Below are 16,697 nucleotides of genomic sequence, written 5' to 3'. Positions count from 1 at the left end.
GCGCCATCCCAGGGCAAACACATGTGGCCAGCCATTGAGACGTAGACAGAGCAGGCCTCATCTGCACTCTCTGGGCATGGGTGGGCCCACTGTCTCCTGACTCACGGAGGCTCCTGTCCTGCCGCCTCCAATCGAAGCCTGCTCAGGAGTGTAACTCGCAGTGTGCAAACTGGGAGCCAGTACTGAGGAGGCCACAGCATCCCTTGATTGGCCACAGCAGATGGAGAGAAGGCCAGCCTGTAAAAATGTACCTATGGCCAACACGGGGACACCAAGTGCTCGAAATGGGGCCACACTCTGAATGGTCACGATGAACGCAGCTGAGGCCCATGGAGCACTGACCATGTGCCAGGCACTTACTTATGAGGCGGGTGCCTTCTGCACACTCTCTTGTCCAATCCTCTCAACAGTTGTGGGAAGTGAATGCTATTATTATTACCTCCATTTTACAAACAGATCGCCCAGAGCCCAGAAGCTTATTCAAGGGCAAGACTGGCTGACCTAGAAGTCGGAGTGTTTGGTCCTGTACTGCAGAGAGAGCGTGAGTCTGCCCTTAATTGCATAGCTGGGAGTGATCAGACAAGTTCTATCACATACCACCACCGCAGTCCCCTCCGGCTCTTGGGAGACTCCATAAACACCTCCTGGTGATGGACGGAGGGCAGGGAGACGAGGGGCGAGGAGGCCAGGAGGAGCACCCTGAGATGCCCCCGGTGGGCTGGCCCCTCCAGGTTTGCATGAGCCCTGCACAGCGCGGCGCACAGCCCCCCTGGCCCTGCGGTAGTACCTCAGTTGTCCAGCAGGGAAACCCTAGATTTGGGCTTAGGCTGGGCCCATGGCTGGACTCACACATTTCTGGAAATATAAGTTTGAGCTGAGGAGTCCTGCCCCAGCTAGCTGCAGAGGCCAAGGAACTTCTAGAAGATAACCCACCTGAGGAAGGGAAGAGCCAGGCCTGGTGTGTGGACCCTGTGACAGGCAGCTGTGTGGATGGCCTGGCAGCTGAGAGAATCACGTGCAGTTTGCAGAGAGCTGGGGGAGACGGAGGGATATGTTTGCTGTAAATACAAACAAATGGAGCTGTTTGACCCTATAAAACATGACATAGGCACGTCCCTGGTGGCTAGAGCAGCCGCCATGCCCAGAGAGCAGACCAGGCCTGGAGAAGCCATTGTGGCCCATCTGTCTGAGCGTCCTCACCAACACAGATGTCTTCTCGGGAACTATGATTAGGCCTGTGGTCTCCACTGGTGTGGCAGGTGGCTGGACTTTGAGTACCTCCCTCAGCAGCCTGGCACCAGAGGAAGCACTCAGGCTCTGGAGACCCTGGTTCTAGTCTCACTCCTGCCATTCCCTTGTAGTACGCCTTAGGGTGATTAATTAAAGCTCTCAACCTAGGATGGATGATTCTAAAATATGTCCACAAATTCTCTGACACTCCTCCCTTCAGGAGGTGGGGCCCGGTTCCCCTCCCCTTGAGCATGGTCTAGACCTAGTGACTTGCTCGCAACTAACAGAACCAAACAGAAGTGACAGTGTGCAGCCTCAGAGACCTGGTCTTAAGGGGCTCTGTGGCTTCCTGCCTGTCCCCTCTCTTGCCTGTGGACCACTTGCTCTGAAGAAGCCAGCTGCCATGTCATGAAGAGAGGCCCGCCTGTGAAGAACCGAGGCCTCCAGCCAACAGCTGTGCGAGGGCGCCATCTTGGAATGGATCCTCGATCCTCGAGCCCCACACAACCCCAACCTTATGAGAAACTTTGGAGGATAACCTCCTGGTTATGCTGCTTCTGAGTTCCTGACCCATGGAAACTGTGAGGATAAGAAATGCTTGCTGTTTTAAGCTGGTATATTGGAGGGGATCATGTGTTACATGGCACTAGATAACAGATACATACCCCCATCTGAAGGTACTTGTCAGGATTTGCTGACCCAGAAAGGGCTGGATGCCCCACACACTCAGTCTGATGTGTTCTTCCTTCTCTGGGGCTTCCGTGCTCCCACGCCAGGGGCTAAGGCTTGGATTGTGGGTTCTGCCACTGGCTTCTCCAACTTAGAAGCCAGTCCTCCAGTCGGGTCCTGGCTTCCTTCCCATTTCCCCCAGTGTGCCTCCTGGCCTTGCTCAGGGACACTGTCACACAGGGGTGAGGCGTGGAGTGGCCCACTCTCTTCTTTTATACAAAGGATGAAAGAAATCCATTGGCAACCAGTTTAATCCAAATCCTGGGTATCAAGCTCTCTTCCCAGGTTCACCTTCTACACAGCACAGTCAAGACGTCCAAACTGTAAATCAGTTCACACCACTTCTTGCTTAAAAAACCCTGCAGGGGGCATCTTTGAGTTTACAGCATAGATACCATGAGGACAGCTCACCCTCTGGAATTGAAAAAAATTATGGATAAGAAATTATCATTGAAATTAAATAGTGAAGACATGTCCAAGGACTATTGTGGGGGTTCAATCCCTTCATGAATCTTGTGACAGATAAATATGTGGAGACAGCAACTAGTGGGCAACAGAACAATATTAGAATGGTGGTAATTTGAGGAAGTAGTAGCATCAGGTTAGAAGCCTTGGAACAAGTATCAACAATAGATGTGTATAGATGCTGGCGAGGATGTGGAGAAACGGGCACCCTCCTACACTGTTGGTGGGAATGTAAACTGGTACAGCCACTCTGGAAAACAGTGTGGAGGTTCCTCAGAAAATTAATAGTAGAACTCCCCTATGACCGAGCAATAGCACTGCTAGGAATTTACCCAAGGGATACAGGGGTGCTGATGCACAAGGGCACATGTACTCCAATGTTCATAGCAGCACTTTCAACAATAGCCAAATCATGGAAAGAGCCTAAGTGTCCATCCACTGACGAATGGATCAAGAAGATGTGGTTTATCTATACAATGGAATACTACATGGCAATGAGAAAGAATGAAATCTGGCCATTTGTAGCAACATGGATGGAACTCAGAAGTGTTATGCTAAATGAAATAAGTCAGGCAGAGAAGGACAGATGCCATATGTTTTCACTCATGTGGGGAACAGAAGAAACTTAACAGAGGACCATGGGGGAGGGGAAGGGAAAAATAGTTGGGGAGAGGGAGGGAGGCCAAACTGAGGACTGGTGGGGTGGGGGAGAGGGGAAGGTGGGTGATGGGCATGGAGGAGGGCACTTGTTGGGATGAGCACTGGGTGTTATATGGAAACCAACTTGACAAACTGTAAAAGAAAAAAGTAAGAGAAAAACAAAACAAAAAACAATGGGTGTATTCGCTGGAAGAAACAAACTGCTTCCATATGTCGCCTCGCCATAGCACCTGCTTTACTACAATATAAAAATCAGGTTGTGCATTTTCATCCTGAACTATTTTTAAATAAACTTTTGTAATAGTAAAAACAACAACAACAAACCACACAAAAAAATCCCAACTCATACTGTGGCCATAAGACTCAGGACATGTCCCACCCCCACTTTATGCTCTTTATTACACAGTAAGCTCCCTCTTCCTTATGGCCCTCAACTATGCAAAGCGTCTGCACTATGCACCTTCCATGTGGAGCATTCTCCTCCAAGACCTTCCCAAGGCTGCCTCCTCCTTGTCCATGTCACTTTCTTGGAGCTCCAGCCCTACCCATGTCCTCACCACCACATCGTCTTATTTAATTCTTTTTATCACCAGCTAAAATGACCCTTTGGCTTATTATTTGCCTGAAGCCCACTCTGGAGCACAGAGCTTTGCTGTGTTCTCCCAAGAGGCTAGAATGGTACCTGGAACCCAAGAGACACTTGAATGTCTATGGGTCAAGTGGCTTTTTGAACATCAAATTCCCTTTTGAAAGCTTAGGAGGCAGCTTTCTTCATGGAGAACACTCTGGAAAATCCTTCCATAAAAGGAACAAAGTACCTTCAGACTTTCTAATAGCAGGTCATACCTGTGTCATAACCATTTTAATCCAGGAAGGGTCTTGTTGGGGATTTTGAAGCAAATACTGGTGTTCTGAGGGTAGACAAATCATGGGGTCTATCGGGGCAGCTTCCCTTTCTGGAGAGCAGACTTCTGAGATCCACATGGCTTTATGATGTAAACCTCTTCCCACCCACCAGGAGGGCTGGGATGAGCAAGTGGAACATGAAGAAGCCAGAACTTTCTGAGGTCCTGGAGGTTAGAAAAGGGAAGAGAGAAAGGAGGAAGCAGGACACGGCAGGGGGCTGAGTGGGGAGGGGGTGCTCAGCCAGAAGGAATGACTTCTTGGCTGTTGTCCAGCACCCAGGGCCAGTGGGGGAGGTGGCTGTGGCTTCCAGGGCCAACCACCCAGGACTCTGCTTTGCTCGTTCCTGCTTCCAGGACCTGGGGAGCTTTGCAGGCTCATGGGGAACTTCAGTGCTAACTGGCCTTCTTGCTTCTCTTGGCACTTGAACACCAATGGAGTCATCCTCTATAGATAAGGTACCATCAGTGCTTTGTTTGAGGTACTTTCCCTATTCTCAAGACAGGCCCATTTCCACACGGAATCTCCACTAAGATCTCCCCACTCACCTCCTCCAAAACCCCTGTTCACCACACTCACTCTGTTCCCAACCTTGGCCTTCTCTGTTCCCTGAGCTGCAAGACTCTTCCACCATGCCATCTCCTGAGAGAGAAAACCAGACCAGTCCAGTCCCATCCGTTCACTGTCCCATGGGATACAGCACTGCCACGCTTTCAGCTCTGCTGAGTGTGCTTGCTTAATGCCCGTCTTCCTTGCTGCAACAGTCCCCTGAGAGCAGGGACTTGCCTGTCCTACTCACCACTGTACCCTGAGGGGACAGCCTGGGGATTTCCTGGCACTCAGCAAATGTTCAGAACATACTCACTGAGTAAAAGAAAGACTAGGAAACTCTACAGTCAAGGAGGCATTGCTGGAAATGCAATGAAAATGAAGGGTGGGTCTGGAGAGCTGGGTGATGATGCAGGGACAGCCTGGCTGTGTCTCCTAGTGGGCAGGCATGTGTGCAGAGACGTGTGCAGAGATGCTGATGGGGCAGATTGTGTCCAGTGTGTCCTTCTGGCTGGCAGGAAGGGATCGGCCAACTAGGGAAGTCTAGGATATGGTGTCAGGCTGAGACCTGGCTCTGCCTCCTGTCCTTTGTCCAGAGAGTGTGAGGTCTGGGAAGGATGTGATTGATGGGGAAGGAGATCTTATGCCAGGAGAGGTAGAAGAGCTGGGAATACCCAAAGATGGAGACACCGAAGGTCAGGAGAAAGTGCTGCGACCCCACAGGTACCCAGGGAAAGTGGCCAAGTGAAGCTGCATGGATCTGTGCAGCTGAACACAGAGCATCCCATGTGTCCTACTTCTGGGTGAGGAGCCTGGGTGAGAGCAGCAGCTTAAGCTAAGAGACATGAGGTCACTGACACTGCAGGGGAGATTTGAGGCCAGCCCAAGGAGTGCAGGACACTTGGGATTAGCCATACTTGTACCCACGGGAGCAGGAGGGACCAGAGCAGGAAAGATGGGGGCAGGACCAGCCAGAAGGGACCTGAGTGTTCCAGAGGCTCCCCCTCGGCCAGGCACATCCCTTTATTTGCTGGATTCAAGGAGGCCCAGGGTCCCCTAGGAGAGGGCCAGACTTGGGTGGCAAGGAGGCCATAGAACTATTCAGACCTTAATGCCTAGAGCAGCTGTGCCAATAAGTGCCAGCTGAAGTCAGCCTCAGGAAGTCTGGCCTTGTCTCCTGGCTGGCCATATGCCTCTTCCATGTCGAGCCACCCAGATTTCCACCGACCCCTGGAGACACTGTGCTCCCTGGTGCTTTGGCGTCCTGTCTCTGCTCTCCTTAGAATTTCCATGAGCCCCCAAACTCCACCTCATCCTTCTAAGTTCAGTTCAGCCTTCCCATCCTCATGGAGGTTTTCCTGAGCCCAAGACTGGTCTAGGTCCTATGGTCCCCATCAAACACTCAGCCTTCCCATGGCCTGACTACTGGCATGTATTTCAGGCCGTAATCCCAAAGGGATGAGAGTTTCCCACTAAACTCAGCCCAGAGGCTCAGGGCTAGAACAGATGTCTATCAACATCTCATTAAATATTTGCTGAATGGATGAGCAATTGAATGAATGGGTTGAAATTGCCCACCCTCTTGTGGATCCCATCTTCCCCTCCTTGGCTATGTCAGTAGGTAGGGGGTACCATTGCTGTGGACAGGAAAATGTGGCTTCTGTAAGGATACAGGGACTGTTGTAGCAAAGAGACTCCATATGGGCTGGCTGCAAGGGGCCCTGGATCCCGCCAGAGAATATGAGGGCAAAGTTGCAACTCCCAGGACCAGACCTTTGAAGTCTGAACAGAGTTCAGTGGAAGGTTGCCCAGGATGCTCACTGCTGTGCTGATGGGACCTTTTCAGCACAGGCATGTCCTTCCTTGGCACCCATGTCAAACACATAGGTGAGATCCATGTGCTTGAAACATTGTTGGCATTGCCATTGACCAAACAAACAACCCGCTACTTGATTTCTCTCTCCATTCTGTTGACTATTCTGTCGGGACATTTTTTCCCCACTTCTCAAAATATGTAATCTTTCTTGACTGGATGGAAAGGTGGTAAAACAAACAGAAAGTGGCAAAAAGGAGTTAAATTAAAGGGCATGGGCTAAATAAAAAAGCCATCATATGGGCACCTGGGTGCTTCAGTGGGTTGAGCGTCTGATTCTTGATATGGGCTCAGGTCATGATCTCGTGGCTCACGAATTGTAGCTCCATTTCAGGCTCTGCGCTGACACCATAGAGCCTGGTTGGGACTCTTTCTCCCTCTCCCCACCTCTCTCTCTCTCAAAAAAAAAAAAAAAAAGCTGTCATATTTCATACTTTCCTTGGCACCATACTAAAAGTAATGGTGAGCAGGAGATGGTTGGTCTTCTGCCATTCGATTCTTCCAATTCTCCTTCAGTTGTCCAAACTGAGGAGGGATCTGCCAGATGTCTCCCAGAATGGATCCAGTGGGAGCCGGGAGCACAGTTTTGTTGGGGGAGGGATGCACATGCTCTCATTCCCTCCCCTGAACAGACAGCAGTGGGGGGTGACCCTCACCTGCCCATGTGTGTGGTGGTGATGGGGTCCCCTGGCCACACAGCCCTGGGCAGAGCCAGTGAGTCCACGTGCTGCCAGTCAGCTCATGGGAAGTTTGCTGGCTGACCAGACCCCCTGCATTCATGCCTGGGTCCCAGCACCTGGAGTGGCTGGAAGAGAGCTGGGAGGAACTGGAAAAGCCTGCTCAGGTGTGGGGAGTGCTGTGTGGAGGAAGCCCTGCTCAGGGAGGCTTCCGTGGAGGACTTCCATGGTCTCTGCTAGTCCTGAATGGGTCCATATCTCTCTGGCAGGAAGATACATTGGGTAAGATGCACTTGTTTAATGGGGACAGAAAGAGAAGAGATGAAATGAGAGACTCTAAGTGTTAAAGAAGAGCCTGCAATACCCGCCAAGGAGGGAAAATTCTAACAAATATGGAATTAGGCATTTGAGGATCTCACCTCCATCTGGGTGGATCAAGGTGATGCAGAGGAGCTCAGAGCAGAAACAGAGGCATGACTCTCTTCCAGGCAGGTGGGGACGGATGGCAAGTGATTGAAGTGAATAGCAAGGGTTGACAAGGATGTGGTGACATTGGCGCCCTCACTGCTGGTGGGAATATAAAATCCAGCCACTTTAGAAAATAGTCTGGCAGCTCCTCAGAGGGTGAAACATAGAGTTACCCTATGACCCAGCAGTTCCACTCCTAGGCATCTCCCTGAGAGAAATGAAAACTTTTCATGCACGTAAAATCTTACACACAAATGTAGACCCACTATTCATAGACCCACTATACATAATAGCTCAAAGTGGAAAAAATGGAAACGTCCATAGGCTGCTGTGTGGATAAACATAGTGTGGTCCATCCATAAAGGGAACATTATTCAGCCATAAGACAAGAAGGAAGTACGAAAAAAAAAAAAAAGAAGGAAGTACGAACACCCGCTACAATGTGGATGAACCTTGAAGATGTGATGCTCAGTGAGAGAAGCCAGATACACAGGACCACAAACTTTGTGATTCCATTTCTATCAAATATCCGGAACAGGAAGCTCAATGAAGACAGAAAGCAGATAAGTGGTTGCTGGAGGGTTGCTGGGGATGGTGTCCTAACACTGATGATGGTGATGATCACAACTCTGTGAGTACATGAAAGCCACTGAACTGGATGCTATGAATATGAATGAATTATATAGTATGAATGCTATCTCAGTAAAGCCATTTAAGGGAAAAGGATCCTGATGGGCCAGGGAGTCTCTTCTCAGTCAGTCAGGGGAAACTCCCATAATCCCTCAAGTCACCACTGGGTTTGTGAAATGACGGACCGGAGCCAGGCAGGGCCAGCAATAGAGAATGCTCTTATGTTAATAAGTACATAAGGTAAGGGGTACAGATTCCATCCCGAGGCAACCACAAAATGTGAGGGTTAGAAAAGAAAATGGCACCATGAAGATTAAGAACTAACATGGACCAACACATAACTGCGGCAATCTTCAGCAATATAAGAAACCAGGGGCTTGTTTTGCAAGGCTATGTCAAATGCACCATGTGTTTGAGAAGCCCTTCTAGGCTCCTGTGTTCCCCAAGTGCTCATCACAGCATCGCTACATGTCCCAGTCTCTGGCTTGTGGATAAAGTGAACACGAGCTATCTTCCCTTGGAGGTTCTAAGCTCTGTTAGGACAGAAAATCTCTTGTTCATTTTTCTTCGGATACTTGATGTCCCTAAAATAGTAGCTTGTACACTGTAGGCACACAATAAATATTTGCTTTAAAAAATGTACAGTGGGTACTTCTACTTGCAATAATGGAAATCTAAGTAACTGGCACCAACCTGCCCAGTGAAAACAACTAAAAAGGCTGGGAAAATATAGAAAACAGTGAAGAGTGAGCACAATCATAAGAATCACTAAGGCCAACATCCAGATGGAGCAGAGATCTCAAGAGGGGAGTGTAGCATCAGGGCTGTTCTCATCCAGGGGTTACTTATGGATCTGAAGAGACAGCTGAGAAGCTGAGCTGTGTGTGCTCCAGCTTTGTGGGGCGATGGGGAAAAATTAGTACTGGTGGAGGCCCTGGGAAACCACCCCCTGGTTTGGGCTCTGATTTCAAAGAGTAGCACATTAGGAGAAAGGGTGACCCAGGTGTAATGCAGCTGCTGTATGACCATAGCCCAGCTGCATATCACCAGGTATGCCAGACAATACCCAGCCCTGAAATAGGACTAAGGATGTCCCACATTGCTAATGTCTCCAAACACCTGGCAAAAGAGAAAGAAGTCGTTTCTGGAGCAAGATAATATAATCCCAGGCCTCAGATTATCCCCAATATAAATCCAGCAGAGAGATAATCAGGCTCATGAGGCAGGTTGATAGTAAATAATAGGAACCACAGAAATAGCTCCATGGGGGCTCCCAGACACTAGGATAAAACAGTCTATAAAAATAATTCTGCTTGCTATATTCAAGAAGATAAAAACCAACCTTGAAACTTTTGGCAGGGAAGTGGAAATTACATTTTGAAGAGCTGTGAGAGTTTTGAAAAAGAATCCAATAGGCATTTTAAAACTAAAATAATATAGGATGATTAGAATTAAAAACTCAATGGAAGGATGTAATAGAAAATTAGACATAGCTAAAGAGAGAATTAATAAAATGAAAGTTCTGAGTGCTGTGTATGATAAGTATAAGAATTTTGTGAAGTCTGTTTCATTTTCCTTCAAAAGTGAATTTATGGGGCGCCTGGGTGGCTTAGTCCGTTAAGCGTCCGACTTCCACTTAGGTCATGATCTCGCGGTTCATGGGTTCGAGCCCCGTGTTGGGCTCTGTGCTGACTGCCAGCTCAGAGCCTGGAGCCTATTTCAGAGTCTGTATCTCCCTCTCTCTCTGACCCTCCCCTGCTCACACTGTCTCTCTCTCTCCTAGAAATAAATAAAAATATTTTTAAAAAAGTGAATTTATTTTGAGGCGCCTGGGTGGCTCAGTTGACTGAGCATCCAACTCTTGTTTTCAGCTCAGGTCATGATCTCACTGTTTGTCGAACTGAGTCCCACATTAGGCTCCATGCTGGGCATGGGGCCTGTTTAAAATTCTCTTTCCCTCTCCCTCTGTGCCTTCCCTGCTTGCATACACGTGCACTCTCTCTTTCTCTCTCTCCCTCTCAAAGAAAAAAATAAACATTAAAAAATTTAAATATTTATTTATTTTTGAGAGAGAGAGAAGGAGAGAGTGCAAGCAAGGGAAGGGCAGAGAGAGAGGCAGACACAGAATATGAAGCAGGCTCCAGGCTCTGAGCTGTCAGCACAGAGCCCAATGCAGGGCTCAAACTTATAAACCATGAGATCATGACCTGAGCCGAAGTTGGACCTTAACCAACTGAGTCATCCAGGCACCCACCCAAAAAATGAAATTTAAAAATTTTTACAAAGTGAACTTCTTTTGATAGTGTTTTCATCTCACTTTGTTATACTATAAACACCTTGTTCTTTAAAAAATGTCATAAATACTTTATGTGAAACTTGTTTTGAACATGGTCCTCTTGGGAAAACTTTTTAGTAAAGGGAAATATGTTTATACATGAAAAAAGTTAATGTAAAAAAGCAGTTTGCCTCTGAAAGAAAGCCTGAAGAGGCAACAAAAACAAAAAATAAAACAACAAACCTACGCCAATACTCCTGGTTAATATAATCTCTAACTTCTTAACAGAAATGTTAGCATAAAATTGTGGCCCACTCTAATGCCACTGGGCACTAACCCACTAAGCAGCAATCTCCCTGCACCTCTCTGGAGACGTCTGAACTGGTTTTTTTAGTTTTTTTGTTTTTGCAGGTTACAGAACATAGACCAAGAGGAGACTCGAACTTATGGTTTGAAGAAGGAAGTGTTACTAGCAGAGGTCACGGATGTCTCCCTTGAGAGTCAGCAGTGGCTGAAAGAGAAGACTGAACAATGCCGATAAGGTCATGTGTGCATGCCTGTTACCTTGTCTGCCTCCCACTGACTTTCTCCCTGCTTGGGTGAAGGGTGTGTGTGTGTGTGTGTGTGTGTGTGTGTGTGTGTGTGATCAGTAACTTCTCTCTGTACATACTAAATTTATATTTTTATGGCTAATCCTGAGTTAGAAGAAAACAATGTAGCGTGAACTATGAAGAGACAAAAGAAGAGAAAATATAATAAAATAAGATATAAATTATAAGGAAGGAATATTTAACATGTTTAATTGGAATTTTAGGAAGGAAGGAGAAAAAGAATGAGGGAGAAGCAAATTTGAATGAATAAGCTAAGGATTTTCCATAATTGATGAAACACAGCAATCTACAAATTCAAAGAGCAAAATAAATTTCAAGCAGAATAAATAAAGATAAATTCATACCTAGTACAGAAACTCCAAAAACAAAAAATTTTAAGAGTAGCCAAAGAAAAACATGATTTTCAGAAGTGCAAGTTTTGCTGACTTTTTAGCAGCAAAACTAGAAGCCAGAGTAGTAGAATTATAACTTCAATATGTTGGAAGGAAAACCAAACAAAACAAAACTTGCCAACCTAGACTTCTACCCAGTAAAAAAATGAAAAAAAAAAAAAAATCTTCACCAAAGGGAATTCTAGGCTGTACTTCAAAACAGGAAAAAAAAAATGTCCCAGAAGGGAGGGGTTGGGATAGACATAAAAACTGAAATGTCAAATGGGAGGGTAAATCCAAATGGACACTGACTTTATAACGTCTTATTGGGCTTATGGTATAGAGAGAATGAAAGTTCAAGACAATAAAAGAATCTAATGTGACAGAAATGTAAATATTCTAAATTCCTTGATTTCTCTAGGAGAGGATCCTATTTGATGGTGATAGGCCAAGGCTGCATATTGTAAGTTCTAGAACATCAGTAAAAACAATGGTAAAAGCCTGAATAACTACCAAACTAACAGGAACAAAAGGAGATAACATAACCAAATGAAACCAAGATAAGGGAACAAAGAGCAGGTGAGATGAACAGAAAGTCTTATCTGAAGTGAGATGATGATGAAAAGGTCAATAATTACATTAATGATAAGAGGGTCAACTGCTCCAGCTAGAAGATGGTCACAGTAGATAGAAACAGAATCCTCTAGAGGCTAAGTAGAAGAGACACATCTGAAACATCGGGATACAGAAAAACTGAAAAGAAATTGATGAAAAGTTACATACCATTGAAATACTAGTAGGACAGTTGATGTAGAGATTTTAATACCAAACAAACATACTTTAAAAAGCAAAATTAGAATTAAGGGTTACTCCATAATAATAAAAGATCATTCTAAATTTGTATGAACTTAATAACATGATATAGAGAGCAAATGTGGACAGAATTATATGGAGAGTAGACAAGTCCATATTCACAGTGGGAATATTATGATGTACTTTTTCCATTAGTTAACAGAACAAGCAGAAAAGAAACAACTCTGGAAGATCTGAAACAATGTAGTGAGTAAACTTGACTTCAGAGACACACAGAACAGTGTACCCAATGACTGCGGAATCCATTATTTTCACAAGATATAATTCATTAAAAAATTTGACTCTGTACTGGGCTAAAATGTAAGTTCTAATACATTTCAAAGAATGGATACAAAACAAATAATGTTCTCTAATCACAGTGTAAATAGGTTAAGAATCAATAACAAGAATATAATTGGGAAAAACTCTGTATCATTGAAAACTACGCTTTTGAATAATATGTTCCAAAATACTCTTCTAAACAAAGAAAAATGGAAATTAGAAATTATTTTGAACCACATTACATGTAATGGGGAAAAAATGACACAATAAAATTCTTAGAATAAAGCTAATGCAGTGCTTGGAGGGAAATTCATAGCCTTGATTGCATATTTTAGGGAAGAAAAAAGTCTGAGATATGAGTTAAGTATCTTGAATATTTCAAGAGGTTAGAAAAAGAACGGAAAAAATTAACCCAAAAGAAGTAGATGGAAGGAAATCATTTAAAAAGTATAAACAAATGTAAAAGAAAATACAGCAGAGAGAATGAGCAAAGCCAAAACTGAAAAGACTAATGAAACTGCTAAGCCCCTGGAGAGAATGATCAATCAGAAGAAAGAAGGCACAAACAGCAAGTATAAGAAATGAAAAAGAGACTTCACCACCCAAATAAGAGATTATTGTTATTAACTTTATGCCAATAAGTTAGGAAATTTAGATGAGATGGACAAATTCACATAAACGTGCAATCTAACTGAAACACAAAAAGTACAAATCTTAGTTCCATATAACTATTAAATAAATTAAATCTATAATAGAAAAATATCTGATGATGAAATTTCAACACCCAAATGACTTCACTGGGGAATCCTACTGAACAGTGAAGAAATAAAAATGCTTACTCGTCTATCTCTGCTGGAAAGTAGAAAAAGATACACAAGCTAATTTTGGAAGGCTAGTAACTTTCTACTAACACTCAGCAAGAACAGTTCTAGAGAGAAGGCACAGGCCAATTGCATTCATGAATATAGGTGCAAAAACCCTAAACAAAATAAAATCAGCAGGATCAGGGATTCTATAAAAGGATAATACATCACGATCAAATTGGACTTATCCTAGATTTAACGCTGGGAAATCAATTAATGGTATTTACCACATTCACAGATTAAAAGGGAACATCCATGTTCATCTCAGGTCTTGCAGGAGAAATGTTTGCTATAACTTGGAATTCACATCCAATAAAAACTCATGGGAAAGAGTGAAACTTCCTGAATCTGATAAAGGACATCAATTAAAAAACCCACAGCAATTGAGGTGCCTGGGTGGCTCAGTCGGTTAAGCAACTGACTTCGGCTCAGGTCACGATCTCACGGTTCGTGGGTTCGAGCCCTGTGTCAGGCTCTGTGCTGACAGCTAGCTCAGAGCCTGGAGCCTGCTTCCTATTCTGTGTCTCCCTCTCTCTCTGACCCTCCCCTGCTCATGCTGCCTCCCTCTCTCTCTCAGAAATAAATTAAAAAAAGTAAGACAAATAAAAAACCCACAGCAAAAATCATGCTTGGTAAAAAGTTGAACACTTTCTGTTTGAGATAAAAAAGCTCACTACCATCATTTCTATTCAGCATTGTACTGGCTTTAGCCAGTGGGGTAAGCAAGAAAAATTAAGTTTTAAGGCCTGGAAAGGGAAAAAAATCTAAGACAGCCATTAATCTCTGATAAAGATTCTGTATAAAGCAAATGCAAAAGACTCTGCTGATACATATTGGAAGCAATAAAGGATTTTAACACAGTTACTGGGTGTAGAGTCAATATGGAAAAATCAAGAGTGTTCCTGGGGTAAACAGAAAAATAAATTTAAAAGATAGTATCGGGGCACCTGGGTGGCTCAGTCAGTTAAGCGTCTGACTTCGGCTCAGGTCATGATCTCATGGTTTGTGGGTTCAAGGCCCGTGTCGGGCTCTGTGCTGACAGCCGGCTTGGAGCCTGGTGCCTGCTTCAGATTCTGTGTGTGTGTCTCTCTCTGACCCTCCCCTGCTCACACTGTCTGTCTGTCTCTCTCTCTCTCAGAAATAAATAAAATATTTAAAAAAATTAAAAATAAATAAAAGGTAGTATCTACCATGGCTTAAAACAACAATAAACGCCTAAAGAAAAAAAAAAAAACTAGAGAAAGATATGCAAAGATCTCTGAATGGAAAACCTAAAACACTAAAAAAAAAAAACAAAAATTACTGCAAGAAACTTAAAAAGACTTGCTCAATAAATGGAGAGACATAATACATTCACAGGTAAGAAGATCCAATAATGTTAAGTACGTCAGTTCTGAAACTGATCTGAAACTTGATCCTACTCAAAATCTCAAAGGTTTTTTAAAAATAGAACTTTTCAAACTGATTCCAAAAACACAATTCTGAAGTCTGCCAACAGTGGAAAGGATACATAAATTGTATATATTCAGAGGGCAGAATGACAATGAATCAACGATGTACAACGGCATGCATGACTGTCAAGAAGCCAGACGAACACACACACACACCCACACACACACCCACACACACACTCAGCCATAGGATTTAGGAATGCATGTTTTGATGGGAAATTATAGGTAAGCACAAGGAAGTGATCAAATAAAAATGAGAAAGGGAGTGGAGAAGATTTGTGACAGGAGGGGGCTTATGGTGGGTTCTGAGGTAGGGCCAGTGTCCTGACTTTGACTTGGGTAGTGTTCGCACAAGTATTTATTTTACCTGTTCGCACAGGTAGTTCATTTTGTGTTTTGTTTAGCACCCTTTTCTGTATGGGTCAAACACGACCATGTTTGAAAGCCACAGGATATTTGTTCCCCGCGCTTCAGAATCAGGGCGTCCGAAGTCTCCATCAGGGAGACAAAATGAAAGCACATGTAAAACCAGCGGTTGATGAATGGACGATAACATGACAAAGGCCACAAGAGAAGACAGTGGCCTGGACTGAGTCTAGGAAAAAAATACTGCCCAAGGCGAAGCATTTGCTGTTTTTCTTTTTTGCTTTTTCTTTTTTTTCCTTTCAGTTTTTAAAAATATGGGACGCTTCACGAATTTGTGTGAGCGTCCCTGCTCAGGGGCAGTGCTAATCTTCTCTGTATTGTTCCAATTTTAGTACATGTGCTGCCAAAGTGAGTACAGCATTTGCTGTTTTTCATTCTGTACCAGCAACCGGAGAGGGACGCTCTGGCACCGGGTCACCAGCCAGGGGCAGGGAGGACCCCGTGTCCCACCTCAGCTTGGGCAGAATAAACACCACTGCGCCCTGGGCTCCATGCTAAGAAGTCTCCACTTGACTAATTTGTTTTCTTCAGTACCTAGAAACCAAGACAGGCAGAGCGTTCCTTGAATAAAAGGTATGAATTTTCAGATTTCAGGAAAAGTCTACTTTGATTACAAATTAATAAGATGACATTCTGATCCAATTGTTTTGCCTCTCTGGGTTCCTATAGGAGATGCAGTTCCCTAGGAAATTGTCACCCTTGGGTGATCTGACAAAATTGACTTCTTGAACCTGGATACTAGACGCTCAGACCTTGGTCCCAGCTTTTCCTGTCAAACGTACACGCTAAGAGACCCAGGTGTGACTCAGCCTGCTCATCTCATCTTGTCTCAGCCACGGCGGCTGGTTAGTATTCCAGGCACACCTGGGAATAGGGGCCTACCTGGGGAGGACCTCGGCTTGGAAATAATCTCCATGGGAAGACTTCCCCAGCCCTCATATTTTATTTAAGGACGAAGTAGGGCTCTGTAATAAAGAAATTGTGTGTGTGTGTGTGTGTGTGTGTGTGTGTTGTGTATAACTAGAGGCTAATATACCTCATGAACACAGGCATAAAATTCTTCAGCAGAATGATAGCAAATAAAATCTGGCAATATATTGAAAGGATCATGACCTCATGGGGTTATTCCAAGAATGTAAAGTTAGTTTAACATTTGAAAATCAACCAGTGCAATCCCTTACAATAGAATAAATGGGAAAATCACATGATCATTTCAATGCATGCAGAGAAAAGCACTTGACAAAATTCATCATGCACTCATGAGAAAAACTCCCTGCAAACCTAAGAACAGAATAGAACTTTCTCAAAATGATAAGGGGCATCTATAAAAACCTACAATGGACATCAAACTTAGCAGTGAAACACTGAATCCTTTCTTCCTA

General features: G+C 44.5%; 1 non-coding gene and 1 pseudogene across 1 annotated transcript; one reads left to right on the top strand and one right to left on the bottom strand.

Moving 5' to 3' along the window:
- The first annotated feature begins 2,355 nt into the window (after nt 1-2,355).
- On the top strand, nt 2,356-5,284 carry LOC144230417 (small nuclear ribonucleoprotein G pseudogene; annotated as a pseudogene).
- Nucleotides 5,285-15,563: 10,279 nt separating this feature from the next.
- LOC144230484 (U6 spliceosomal RNA) lies at nt 15,564-15,671 on the bottom strand. The gene has a single exon (XR_013334770.1). It is a non-coding gene; the product is annotated as a U6 spliceosomal RNA (small nuclear RNA).
- Nucleotides 15,672-16,697: the final 1,026 nt, after the last annotated feature.

The sequence above is a fragment of the Crocuta crocuta genome, unplaced genomic scaffold, assembly GCF_008692635.1.
Source record: "Crocuta crocuta isolate KB4526 unplaced genomic scaffold, BGI_CrCroc_1.0 scaffold234, whole genome shotgun sequence".
Classification (NCBI taxonomy): Eukaryota; Metazoa; Chordata; class Mammalia; order Carnivora; family Hyaenidae; genus Crocuta; species Crocuta crocuta.
This window is presented reverse-complemented; position numbering and strand designations above follow the sequence as displayed.